General features: G+C 55.9%; 1 long non-coding RNA gene across 1 annotated transcript; it reads right to left on the minus strand.

Annotated features, from left to right (window-relative positions):
• Positions 1-7,822: 7,822 nt before the first annotated feature.
• LOC102382004 lies at positions 7,823-11,275 on the minus strand. The gene is made up of 3 exons (XR_324768.3): positions 11,107-11,275; positions 9,103-9,255; positions 7,823-7,892 (listed from the first exon to the last, which is right to left on the minus strand). It is a non-coding gene; the product is annotated as an uncharacterized LOC102382004 (long non-coding RNA).
• Positions 11,276-11,840: the final 565 nt, after the last annotated feature.

Here is an 11,840-nt window from a genome sequence, read left to right on the forward strand (position 1 = left end):
CCACGTAGGGTTTGCGGGAGGAGCAGGGAGCTGTGGGTGGGGAATGAGGGGCACTGGCAGGGCTGGGGGCAGGGGGCAGGAGGGAGGGGCACTGGCAGGGCAGGGGGCAGGAGGGAGGGGCACTGGCAGGGCTGGGGGAGGGCAGGAGTGAGGGGTGCCGGTAGGGCTGGGGGGGAGCCGGGGGCTGGACACCTGACACACCGGAGATGAAGCAGGCATTTCTCAGAGTTAAACATGCCCTGTGCACCCAGCCAGGGCTGTACACACCGGACTTCACCAAACCGTTTGCATTGCATCCGCATGCCTTCGACGTGGCAGGAGGTGCGGTGCTGTCCCAGACACGGGAGGAGGGGAAATATCCAGGGGCCTACATTGGTCCATAGTGCTAGCGGGTGTGCTCCCCGGTGGAGACGCACGGGTTCACGCCCGTTGTGCCCCCGGGAGCCAAGGACCCGGACCCCCCAGCGAAGAGCCAGGAGGTAGGCGTCAGAGCGAGAGAGAGGGCGAGTGAGCGCAGGGTGCTTGTAGGGGGCTGAGCAAGTGTGCGTGTGCGTGTGAGCATGTGCGTGCATGTGTGCATGTGGGGCCGTGCCAGGTGGGATGCCCCAGCTGCGTGGAGCCCGGGAGGGAGGGAGGGAGGGAGGGAACCCCCCCGCCCCCACAAAGGTCCCTCCTGAGCTGCGCCTCCCAGGGAGCCCCGGGAACAGAGCGCGCAAGCAGGCGCAGCCCAACCAGGGGCGGGAATCTGCACAGGACTTTGCGCAGAGGAGAGCGCAGAAGGCGCCCAGAGGGCTGGTCCGAGCAAGCGGCCTGAGCCCAGAGGCCTGAAGAGCAGCTGCTGAGACCAGGGCAGGACAAGAAGTGGCTCGCAGCCACGGCAGTGACTCGCCGTGCCCGGCAGCTTCAGCTTCCCCGCACCCAGACCCCAGGCAGACAGAGCGTGCAGCCCTGGCCCTGGACTGCGGGGGCTGCCTGGGGTGGCAGCGGTGCTGGCCCCGAGCACAGGTATTTCCAGAAGTCCCACTCGGAGGACGGCCCCTGGGGTTCTGCGTGCACGCGCGGAGGTGCCCTTGCGGCCCGGGCATCATCACACAGGGTCTTAACGAGGGCTTCTCTCTTCTGCTCCTTCCTGTCTCGTTCCTCACCCCTTTCAAGTCGGCCACAGTCGTCATACTCGGCCGTCACCCGAGCTATGTGCACTGTCCCCTTGACCCCATGCCCAATTAGAGCTTGTTTGCTCAAGGGTTTTCGGTGACTCTCTTCCCTCCCCCAATGATGCCTTCAAGACAGCAGGTTGTGGGATCCCAGAGCTGCCACCACATGTGGCGGGCCAGTACGGGGCGCTCCTGTGTTGAGCCCCCCGCCTCACTGCGCCCACCACCTTCCAGGCTCCGCGTGCCTCCCTGGGCACCTCACGTCCAGCCGACCCCCTTCCGGGAGCACACCTGCAAGTCTTGGGGTAATGAAGCCACCATTCATGATCTGGGCTGATCTTCACCCTGTGCCCCCTGGGAAACACAGGCCTAGCAGACCTTGAGGGTACTTGATCCCCTGCAAGAACTTGGGGTGCTTCCCTGTCGGAAGCAGAAATCGTGGTCCCCCTTCCTCAGCCGAACCAAGGGGATCCCAAGGCATGATCTACACCCTCTCCCAAAGAGTCTCCCGTGCTAGGTACAGAGGAGAGCTGTATTGGGTACAAGGGGTAGGTGTGGAACAGGGTACAGGACAGAGCAATATGCGAGAAATCCCTGAGAGCAAACAGCGACATGGTAGCCTTTGATCACGCGTCTGGGTTACTGCAAGCTACATATTTAGTCAAGAGGGCTGTGCAAAATGTCACTGGGTGTTTCATTTCCAAGCTGTTTTAATGCATTTCAAGCTCCAAGTAGTGAAATCAAAATGAAACAAAAGGATTCGCTAAGAAAGAAGGGCACTTGTAACATTTGAAAACTTTGGAAATGGTTGGAGTACCGAGGCAGGGCTCACTGGGCTTTAGCACAGGGCCCCAATGGCAGCAGCAGCTTCCTCTTATCCGGCTCGCAGATCGGGGGCTCGAACCCCCTGGAGGAGTCCGGCACAGCTCGGCAGCCCTCCTGGGCGTGTGAGCCCCCAGATCGGTGCCTCAGAGAAGGGGAGGCTGCAGCTGGTGCCTGGGACAGGTGGCAACAGCCATTCTCTCCGGGGGTGGGGGGGCCCAGCCCTGGTCCCAGGTGACAGGGCAGCCTCCCCTCATCTGGGGCGCAGATCCGGGGGCTCGCACCCCTGGGAGGGCTGAGGGGCTGTGCCAGACTACTCCTGGCAGCGCGAGCCCCTGCATCTGCACCAGATGAGAGGAGGTTGCAGCTGCTGCTTGGGACAGGCGGCAGCAGCAATTCTCTCCAGTGCTGGGCGCAGCCTGTACCCAGCACTGGTCAGAGGTGCCAGGGCAGCCTCCCCTCATCCCGGGCGTGGTTTTCCTTCAAAGCAGTTTCAAATCCTTTTGTTTTGTTTCAATGTCACTGTTTTCAGCAGAAAACACATTGAAACAGCTTTGAAAAGAAACACCCAGCACCATTTTGCACAGCCCGACTAACTATATAGCCTGCAGTAAGTCCGAGGCGTGATCAAAGGCTACCGTGCCGCTGTTTGCTCTCAGGGATTTCTCGGCTATTGCTCTGTCCTGTACCCTGTTCCACACCTACTCCTTGTAACCAGTACAGCTCTCCTCTGTCCCTAGCATGGGAGACTCCCTCTTTGGGAGAGGGTGTAGATTATGCCTTGGCATCCCCTTGGTTCATAGGTTCCTAGTTTCCTAGTAGTTAGGGGTCAGAAGGGACCTGAACAGATCATCTAGTCTACACCCCCCGCCACTGGTTGGAGCACACGCTGCGATCACACGACCCCAGACAGGTGTTCATCCAACCTCTGTTTGACTTCACCCAAGGTAGGAGCGAGGACCACTTCCCTGGGAAGTTGGTTCCAGACCCTAGCTACCCTGACAGTGGAATCGTGCCTCCTCTCCTCTCACCTGAACCTATTCTCCAGCAGCTTCTGGCCATTGCTGCTCGTCACCCCAGGTGCTGCCGGGGGGAGTAGGACCCTTCCTAATTGCTGCTGATCTCCCCTAACGAGTTTGTAGGCAGCCACCAAATCCCCCTCAGCCTCCGCTTGCTGAGGCTGAACAGGTTCGGGTCCCTCAGCCTCTCCTCGGAGGGCCTGCCCTGTTGCCCTCCAACCAAGCGGGTGGCCCTCCTCTGAACCCTCCCAAGGCAGGCCACATCCTTCTTAAAGTGTGGTGCCCACAACTGGACGCAGTGCTCCAGTTGGGGCTGGACCAGTGTCGCGTAGAGGGGGACTGTCACCTCTCTGGACCGGCTTGAGATGCATCTTTGGATGCACGACAAGGTGCGGCTGGCTTTGCTGGCTGCGGTCTGGCATTGGCGGCTCATGTTCATCTTGGAGTCAATAATGACTCCGAGATCCCTTTCCGCCTCTGTGCTAAGTCAAGTCTAAGTCTAATTGCAGCCTCTCTCTCCCTTCGAGCGTGCCTACCTCTCCCCGCATCTTGGTGTCATCGGCAAACTTGGACAACATGTTTTCCACCCCCTCGTCCAAGTCGCCGAGGAAGATGTTGAACAGTGTAGGCCCAGGACCGAGCCCTGGGGGACCCCACTCTTCACATCCCGCCAGGTCGAGTGCGACCCGTCCACCACCGCTCTCTGGGTGCGCCCCATCAGCCAATTTGTGACCCATCCAACTCTGTAGGCATCAATGCCACAGTCGCTGAGTTTATTAATGAGGATGGGGTGAGAGACAGTGTCAAAGGCCTTCTTAAAGTCCAGAAAGACTACGTCCACGGCGACACCATCATCCAAGGATTTAGCTACCTGGTCATAAAAGGCCATCAGGTTGGTCTGGCAAGACCTGGCTTTGATGAGCTCATGTTGACTTCCCCTGGGCATGATCTCCCCTGCCCGCCCCTCACACATGTGCTTCTTGAAAATTGTTTCAAGGGATTTCCCCACGACCAATGTGAGGCTTCCCAGGGTGAAGCTCAGTCCAGATCATGGATGGGGGCTTCACTACCCCAAGACTTGCAGGTGTGCTCCAGGAAGGGGGTCGGCTGGACGTGAGGTGCCCAGGGAGGCACGCGGAGCCTGGAAGGTGGTGGGCGCAGTGAGGCGGGGGGCTCAACACAGGAGCGCCCCGTACTGGCCCGCCACATGTGGTGGCAGCTCTGGGATCCTACAACCGGCTGTCTTGAAGGCATCATTTGGGGAAGGGAAGAGAGTCCCCAAAAACCCTTGAGCAAACAAGCTCTAATTGGGCATGGGGTCAAGGGGACAGTGCACATAGCTCGGGTGACTGCCGAGCATGACCACGGGACTGTGGCCGACTTGAAAGGGGTGAGGAAAGAGAGAGGAAGGAGCAGAAGAGAGAAGCCCTGATTAAGATCCTGTGTGATGATGCCCGGGCCGCAAGGGCACCTCCGCGCGTGCACGCAGAACCCCAGGGGCCGTCCTCCGAGTGGGACTTCTGGAAATACCAGCTGCCGCTGGAAGCAGGGGAGAGCAAGCTCAGGCACGAGCTAGAGCTGAAGGGAATGGAGAAGGTGGAGAAGGAGGCCCAGCGCCAGCACAAGGAGGCCCAGCGCCAGCGCCAGCGCCAGCATGATGCCCAAGTGGCCAGGCTCACAGGCAGACATGATCTCCCAGGACTCAGGATGCAGCCAAATGCTGGAGTGGCAGGCGCTCAGCCAGCCCCAGCTGCACCCCTCAGACCGAGCACCCCAATCTCCCTCATGACAAACGTGCAGACGATCCCGGAGCGTTGCTCGGTCATTCTGGGAACAAGCACGCCAGTGGAAGCTGAGATGCGGGGCCTGCCCGGAGCCAGGGGCAGGGACGTCGCGGCCAGAATCGCTGCGACAACTGGCCCGTGGCCCTCATCCAGGTGGCACCACGGCATGGAGCCAGGAGCAGTGCAGAGCAGATCCTGAGGGACCTGGGATTTGGGAATCCCACAGCGCCCGGCACAGACCAGCTCTTCTTCAATCCCGAGGGGCAGGACAAAAGGCAAGGACCAGGAGGGAGGAGCACCAGGAGGCATGGGGGTGGCAAAGGGCTGTGGGCTGGGGGTGAGGGGCACCGGCAGGGCTGGGGGGGCAGGGGGAAGGGGACACACCTCTTCCCCCACCCGGGTGTCTGCTTGTTTGCAATCGCACAACCCTAGCCCCGTCCCCCCTTGAAACAAGCCTCCCTCCCATTTCCCCCTGTCCCTCCCACACCATCCCCCACGCACAGAAATGCTCCCCTTTCCCCCCTGGCCCTGTCCCTCCCATGCCTGCACCCCAACCCCCCAGCCCCAGTGTCCCCCAGCCTGGCAATGTGATTCACGGCAGCTCCTTAGAAACTTTGGTGTCTGCGTCTGCTCCGGCCACCTCGAAAGAGCCTGGGTAGGCGCCTCCTCCTCTTCTTGTGCTCATCGGGCCACGGGCCGAAAATTAAGCATGGCTTTCTTCGCAGGATGAGGTCTGTACTGCACTGGCTGTTCATCCCGTAAAACACGTTCGCTCCCTGCGGGAAGACTAGCTCTGCAGAAAGAAAAGAAAAGAAAAGAAAAGAAAAGAAAAGAAAAGAAAAGAAAAGAAAAGAAAAGAAAAGAAAAGAAAAGAAAAGAAAAGAAAAGAAAAGAAAAGAAAAGAAAAGAAAAGAAAAGAAAAGAAAAGAAAAGAAAAGAAAAGAAAAGAAAAGAAAAGAAAAGAAAAGAAAAGAAAAGAAAAGAAAAGAAAAGAAAAGAAAAGAAAAGAAAAGAAAAGAAAAGAAAAGAAAAGAAAAGAAAAGAAAAGAAAAGAAAAGAAAAGAAAAGAAAAGAAAAGAAAAGAAAAGAAAAGAAAAGAAAAGAAAAGAAAAGAAAAGAAAAGAAAAGAAAAGAAAAGAAAAGAAAAGAAACGTCGAGTGATTTAGTCTGGATAGCAGCACGACAAGCAAGCGCAGCACATGGGGGAGCATTCAGAGGTGCGCTGTGGCTGGGTACGTGGCTCTCTTTCAGTCCCCATAAAGGGGTTTAACCTGGTTTTTACTAGGTATAACATCTCCTTTCCCACCAGCAAAAGTATGAGAAATGTTGTACCAGCCAAAGTTATGCTTCTGCAAGTTTGATAACACCAAACGTACGTGCGCACTACAGGAAACCGTTTTCTGGCTCTGAGATCACTGACTACAGACAGTAGCACGATGTCTACACACAGGGCTGTACATTTAGGGGGAAGGCAATCATTTGCCTTGCTTCCTTAATGCATCATTTCCACGTGTCGTTTTGTGCAGCTTGCATGTGCTGGGGGCTTTATTCAACAAATGGGGCAAGACCAATTCTCTTCCAGTCAGCCGAGACAACCCCTTTACCTCCTCAGGCACCAAGAGCAGGGCTTGAGCCTTGCCTTTTGGCAGCAGAGGAGATTGCTGCTCCCTGAGCTCCCAGATCCCTGTCTGCCAGCAATGGGAGACAGCTGTTTTCCAAACAGGTGTGTGTGTGGGGAGGGGGAGCGCTGGGGCCTTGGGTTGCTGGGTGCCAGAGGTGAGCAGAAGGAAGCCTGCTCAGCCTGGCTTTCTCCCCTCCCGTTGCATCCTCCCTGCTTTCACTGCCTCTGAAAGAGGGAGGGCTGGGAAATCCAGGGCAGGGCCTGAGGCGGCTGCTGATTTGATGCTGATGAGAGTTTGACCTGGCAAGGGTCAGGGAGTGATGGTAGACTCTCCTCCTGCCACTCAAGATACCCAGCAGGCTTCGGGCTTGCCGAACTCTGCAAGGGCAATGCATACAATCGAGGAGCCCCCTGGGAAGGCGAAGCTATTCTGCGGGTAACGCTCTGGATTTATACAGTGCTTTCCCCCGTAGGGGCTTTGACCGTCAGGATGGCTTTGGGACACCTTCCTGGTGCAGAGGGCATAGAGGTTGTCAAGCAGGATGGATTTCAGGGAGTGGATCTGGACTGTGTCTTCCCTGTGGCTTTTTGGGCAGCAGCCAGTGTACAGGTGATGCTCCCACTGCTTCTTTTGCAGTTGGGCCTGACTGCAGACCGCTGGACACATGTCAGCGCTGGATCTCTACTTGTCAGTCTTCCCCAACTGCACCCGTGTCATGCCAAAGGGGAGCAGCGGTGTGCTGACTCCTACCAGGTAATCAAGAGGGAGGGCGACTGCCCCTGGCTTTGAGATGAAACAATGCACTGTTTCTAAAATGGATTCACATGCATGTTCTTCTGCAGCCATGAGGAGGAGCTTTTAAGCAGCAAAAAGTTTTGCTCTCTTACCTTTGTGCTCAGAGATGACCTGCACGAGTTCAAAGTTTTCAACTTCTATCAGGTCCACGTTGTATTTGGCCAGTATTTTTGCAATGATATCGGTGGTCCTGTCCTGGCAGGTTAACTGGAAAAAGCATTTTGCAATGACTGATTTTGCTTCTCGACATCTGTTTTCAGGTTATCTATCTGGCGTGTTGGCTTGGTGTCTCATCGGGGAGGTACAGACAGTTACCTTCCGGGGGGGCGGTCACGTGACACCCCCCCCAGCCCCGCTCCCGTGTTCTCCGCCCGTGGGGTCTCCCCGCCCCCCGGTCTTCTTCCGTCCTGCCCCGTCCTCAGCCCCGAGGTTTCTGGTGGTTTCTGGCCAGCGGGAAGACCCGCGTCTGCTGCGCCCGCTCCCCTCCGGCTCCTGTCCTGTCTCCAGCTCGGGGCTGTGTCAGCCCCTCTCCGAGCCCGCACGGATGGGGCTTCTCCGGGAAGTGCTGAAGGCAAGGATGTCATCCCTCACAAGGGGATCACCTGCACAAGCTCAGTTTTCAGTGTCTCTCAGGTCCCTGTTGTACTTGGTCATTATTTTCTCTGTGACACCGGGGGTCCTGTCGGGGCAGGTTAACTGGAAAAAGCATTTTGCAATGACTGATATTGCTTCTCGACATCTGTTTTAAGGTTATCTATCTGGCGTGTTGGCTTGGTGTCTCATCGGGGAGGTACAGACAGTGGAAGCTGGGAAAGGGTGTTTTTATGAGAGACAGAGCTGCACGGGGAACGGTGACCTGTCTGCTGTCTTGAACAGCCTGCCCACGGGGCCAGAGGATGACTGTGATGTCTTTAAAGATGCTGTGAACATAGGGTTCAGGTGGGGGCAGTGTGGGGGCCGGGGGTCCCTTGCCTGTCCCCCCTGTGCCCGGCTTGAGGCCCTGCAGGGCAGGTGAGGGGCTCCAGGCACAGGGGAGCCGGCTGCGGGGCATCAGGGCAACTGAAGAAGCGCCGGATGGCTACTTCCATTCTCTGCAGGACAAGACTCCCGGAGGAGAAGCTGTAAGGAAATGCCCTGAAGCAGGTGCTGGGCAGCGGAGGACCATCATCTTCCAGGCCAGAGCTCTTGCCGCAGAGACAGCTGCCCTGGGGCAGTTGGGGAACAGATCGGAGGCCCTGGCTGCACTGGAGGAGTGTGCGGGGGGCAGTGCAGCGGAGGGCCTGCTGCCATCCCCGAGCGAGAAAGCAAGCAGGGGGCCGGCCAGGCACGCAGAAGAGGAGACGCCGCAGCGTCATTGCGGGCGACTCCCTGCTGAGAGGAGCAGAGGGACCCGACAACTGGCCCGTGGCCCTCATCCAGGTGGCACCACGGCATGGAGCCAGGAGCAGTGCAGAGCAGATCCTGAGGGACCTGGGATTTGGGAATCCCACAGCGCCCGGCACAGACCAGCTCTTCTTCAATCCCGAGGGGCAGGACAAAAGGCAAGGACCAGGAGGGAGGAGCACCAGGAGGCATGGGGGTGGCAAAGGGCTGTGGGCTGGGGGTGAGGGGCACCGGCAGGGCTGGGGGGGCAGGGGGAAGGGGACACACCTCTTCCCCCACCCGGGTGTCTGCTTGTTTGCAATCGCACAACCCTAGCCCCGTCCCCCCTTGAAACAAGCCTCCCTCCCATTTCCCCCTGTCCCTCCCACACCATCCCCCACGCACAGAAATGCTCCCCTTTCCCCCCTGGCCCTGTCCCTCCCATGCCTGCACCCCAACCCCCCAGCCCCAGTGTCCCCCAGCCTGGCAATGTGATTCACGGCAGCTCCTTAGAAACTTTGGTGTCTGCGTCTGCTCCGGCCACCTCGAAAGAGCCTGGGTAGGCGCCTCCTCCTCTTCTTGTGCTCATCGGGCCACGGGCCGAAAATTAAGCATGGCTTTCTTCGCAGGATGAGGTCTGTACTGCACTGGCTGTTCATCCCGTAAAACACGTTCGCTCCCTGCGGGAAGACTAGCTCTGCAGAAAGAAAAGAAAAGAAAAGAAAAGAAAAGAAAAGAAAAGAAAAGAAAAGAAAAGAAAAGAAAAGAAAAGAAAAGAAAAGAAAAGAAAAGAAAAGAAAAGAAAAGAAAAGAAAAGAAAAGAAAAGAAAAGAAAAGAAAAGAAAAGAAAAGAAAAGAAAAGAAAAGAAAAGAAAAGAAAAGAAAAGAAAAGAAAAGAAAAGAAAAGAAAAGAAAAGAAAAGAAAAGAAAAGAAAAGAAAAGAAAAGAAAAGAAAAGAAAAGAAAAGAAAAGAAAAGAAAAGAAAAGAAAAGAAAAGAAAAGAAAAGAAAAGAAAAGAAAAGAAAAGAAAAGAAAAGAAAAGAAAAGAAAAGAAAAGAAAAGAAAAGAAAAGAAAAGAAAAGAAAAGAAAAGAAAAGAAAAGAAAAGAAAAGAAAAGAAAAGAAAAGAAAAGAAAAGAAAAGAAAAGAAAAGAAAAGAAAAGAAAAGAAAAGAAAAGAAAAGAAAAGCCGCGTCGAGTGATTTAGTCTGGATAGCAGCACGACAAGCAAGCGCAGCACATGGGGGAGCATTCAGAGGTGCGCTGTGGCTGGGCACGTGCCTCTCTTGAAGTCCCCATAAAGGGCTTTAACCTGGTTTTTACTAGGTATAACATCTCCTTTCCCACCAGCAAAAGTATGAGAAATGTTGTACCAGCCAAAGTTATGCTTCTGCAAGTTTGATAACACCAAACGTACGTGCGCACTACAGGAAACCGTTTTCTGGCTCTGAGATCACTGACTACAGACAGTAGCACGATGTCTACACACAGGGCTGTACATTTAGGGGGAAGGCAATCATTTGCCTTGCTTCCTTAATGCATCATTTCCACGTGTCGTTTTGTGCAGCTTGCATGTGCTGGGGGCTTTATTCAACAAATGGGGCAAGACCAATTCTCTGCCAGTCAGCCGAGACAACCCCTTTACCTCCTCAGGCACCAAGAGCAGGGCTTGAGCCTTGCCTTTTGGCAGCAGAGGAGATTGCTGCTCCCTGAGCTCCCAGATCCCTGTCTGCCAGCAATGGGAGACAGCTGTTTTCCAAACAGGTGTGTGTGTGGGGAGGGGGAGCGCTGGGGCCTTGGGTTGCTGGGTGCCAGAGGTGAGCAGAAGGAAGCCTGCTCAGCCTGGCTTTCTCCCCTCCCGTTGCATCCTCCCTGCTTTCACTGCCTCTGAAAGAGGGAGGGCTGGGAAATCCAGGGCAGGGCCTGAGGCGGCTGCTGATTTGATGCTGATGAGAGTTTGACCTGGCAAGGGTCAGGGAGTGATGGTAGACTCTCCTCCTGCCACTCAAGATACCCAGCAGGCTTCGGGCTTGCCGAACTCTGCAAGGGCAATGCATACAATCGAGGAGCCCCCTGGGAAGGCGAAGCTATTCTGCGGGTAACGCTCTGGATTTATACAGTGCTTTCCCCCGTAGGGGCTTTGACCGTCAGGATGGCTTTGGGACACCTTCCTGGTGCAGAGGGCATAGAGGTTGTCAAGCAGGATGGATTTCAGGGAGTGGATCTGGACTGTGTCTTCCCTGTGGCTTTTTGGGCAGCAGCCAGTGTACAGGTGATGCTCCCACTGCTTCTTTTGCAGTTGGGCCTGACTGCAGACCGCTGGACACATGTCAGCGCTGGATCTCTACTTGTCAGTCTTCCCCAACTGCACCCGTGTCATGCCAAAGGGGAGCAGCGGTGTGCTGACTCCTACCAGGTAATCAAGAGGGAGGGCGACTGCCCCTGGCTTTGAGATGAAACAATGCACTGTTTCTAAAATGGATTCACATGCATGTTCTTCTGCAGCCATGAGGAGGAGCTTTTAAGCAGCAAAAAGTTTTGCTCTCTTACCTTTGTGCTCAGAGATGACCTGCACGAGTTCAAAGTTTTCAACTTCTATCAGGTCCACGTTGTATTTGGCCAGTATTTTTGCAATGATATCGGTGGTCCTGTCCTGGCAGGTTAACTGGAAAAAGCATTTTGCAATGACTGATTTTGCTTCTCGACATCTGTTTTCAGGTTATCTATCTGGCGTGTTGGCTTGGTGTCTCATCGGGGAGGTACAGACAGTGCGTGACTGGGAATTACGGCGATGGAAATAGCCTCGTGCACAGCACATCCTAGCAAAGGGTGACGGTGCCTGTGTGTGTGTGACTCTACCAAGCTGCCTGGCTAGATTGTGTTTGTCCCTGGTGTAAAAAAGACCGCTCTGAATGCTCTTGTCTTTTGCCTCTGTCTCTCTGAAACCTTTCATTCCAGCGTGAGACATGCCAGGAGCAGGGCGGGGCTGAAGCAGCCTGGCCTTGTTCCTGGCTCTGTCCTCAGGATGCGGGCAGAGCAGCAGGGGCGACACATCGGGGGGGCACGGGGGGGCACCCCCTGAGAGCACCGGGGCACTCCTGTCATGCTGCGCTCCCTGTGTAGCCGGGGGGCAGGGTAGCAGGCGGGAGCACCAGTGCCCCTCCTGCGAGCGCTGCCCGGGGGGGCTGCCAGCTCCAATGGCCGCGCTGCTTCTGGAAGTGGTCGCCAAGTTCCCGAAGCAGCGTGGCTGCGTTTATGGTGAGTGGGATCGGGGCCCCGCAGGG

Source organism: Alligator sinensis, unplaced genomic scaffold (assembly GCF_000455745.1).
Source record: "Alligator sinensis unplaced genomic scaffold, ASM45574v1 scaffold888_1, whole genome shotgun sequence".
NCBI lineage: Eukaryota > Metazoa > Chordata > Crocodylia > Alligatoridae > Alligator > Alligator sinensis.